The following is a 2189-nucleotide window of genomic DNA, read 5'->3' on the forward strand; positions in this document are numbered from 1 at the left end:
TTTACTCTTCTGTGTTGAACCAATTTATAACTGGTCATATATTCTTTATATGCAAAATTTCTTAATAAAAATGTATTAAACAACAAATAAATCAAGTACCAGTAATGGCATAATAGAAATTAATAGAATTAATAATAGGCATTAAAGGATAATCATAATGATAATGATCATGCCAAAGATAATGTTGATAACAATGAAATTGATCAGAAAAATAATACAAAAAGTTGTCAATGAAGGTAAAGCACATAATTGATATTAGTAATAATAATATTGATAAAACTGGTAATTATTATTAAATAATGAAATATAAAGAATAATGAAAGTACAACAAATAATAATGATATAATAAATGTACTACAGTATTAAATATGGTTACATTTCATTGTAATGATTTATTAATGTATGAAATGTGTTAAACAACAAATAAACAACAAATAAATCAAGTACCAGTAATGGCATAATAGAAATTAATAGAATTAATAATAGAAATTAAAGGATAATCATAATGATAATGATCATGCCAAAGATAATGTTGATAACAATGAAATTGATCAGAAAAATAATACAAAAAGTTGTCAATGAAGGTAAAGCACATAATTGATATTAGTAATAATAATATTGATAAAACTGGTAATTATTATTAAATAATGAAATATAAAGAATAATGAAAGTACAACAAATAATAATGATATAATAAATGTACTACAGTATTAAATATGGTTACATTTCATTGTAATGATTTATTAATGCATGAAATGTGTTAAACAACAAATAAATCAAGTACCAGTAATGGCATAATAGAAATTAATAGAATTAATAATAGAAATTAAAGCATAATGATAATGATAATGATTTATTAATGTATGAAATGGAATAATTTAAAAAAAAAAAATCACATATCTTGTAATATAAATTTGTAAATAAATAAACAAACATAAAATTAACGTATACAAAAATGATGATGGTAAAATGATGATCTAAAATGCAATCCCTAAATTACTACTATATTTTTAACTATATAAAGTACAGACTATGAATGAGTATATATTTAAAGTAAAATAAGTAAAATATGTGCAGCAATACTTACAATGTGAACTAATTAAGTGAGCACACTGCACCCTATTTGATTTGAGTTACAGATTCACCTACACCTTACAGAGCACCATGTGGACTTTTGGACTAAACTTGTATATCATTTTATAATTTGAACTGAGAATTTATGTGAACATATTTAAGTTTTTTATATTTATGTATTCTGATGATGGTAATTTATGTGTATGATTCACTTAATTAGTTCTCATTGTAAGTAGTGCTGCACATTTGTTTGTTTATTTTATATTTTTAGAGTATGAAAAATGTTATTGTGCCAGTGTGGTGTCAAATACTGTCCCCCGTCGGATAGTGTCCGCCCTGTACTGCGCTTGCGCAGTACGGAGGACAAGAAGATGCCGAAAGTCTCTGAAGATGAACGGCGCCTGAGCACTGAGTCCAGGTTCAAGCCCCATCATCCAAGTGGACATAGAGTTAGAATAAAAAATTGCCAAGCGTGGCGAGGCCGTGCCCGAAGCGTGGCGAGCAAAGCGAGCCCGCGAGGTTCCCGCTTACTAAGTGCTACCGTATGTCCACTTGGATGGTGGGGCTTGAACCTGGACTCAGGATGCAGGCGCCGTTCATCTTCGGAGACTTTCGGAGTCTCCTTGTCCTCCGTATTGCGCAAGCGCTGCGCCTGCGCAGCACGGGCCGGACACTATCCGATGGGGGGGACAGTATTTGACAGAACACCGACAGCTTGAGTTTAGTCGTTATTGGTGTTCGCTTTTAAAGGGTGTGCACAGGCAGTTTTTTATATAACTTATTACAAGTCAAAACATCATATGCTGGTCAAGGGCACACAAAAAATTATGATTAATTATGGTTAAATAATACAAATAAAATGATTGTCCAAAAAAAAAAGAAATGAGGGAGACAAAAGTTACTGGGAGAAGAAGATGCACAATCCACAATCTATCTGTCTCTGCTGGAAAATATCAACAAAAACCCAACAGAGGTCTTAACCTTTCCCAGCTCTATTTAAAACTAGAACTAAAGTTTTAGATGGAGTTTCACAATGGCACCGTATCAGCACATTTATCAAGATGGGATGGTGATAGTGGAGTTCACACAGTGCTGAGATGAAACATGATGTGACC

The sequence above is a fragment of the Lithobates pipiens genome, unplaced genomic scaffold (assembly GCF_037356315.1).
Source record: "Lithobates pipiens isolate NorthernLeopardFrog02 unplaced genomic scaffold, aLitPip1_a1.2 Scaffold_23, whole genome shotgun sequence".
Taxonomy (NCBI): Eukaryota; Metazoa; Chordata; class Amphibia; order Anura; family Ranidae; genus Lithobates; species Lithobates pipiens.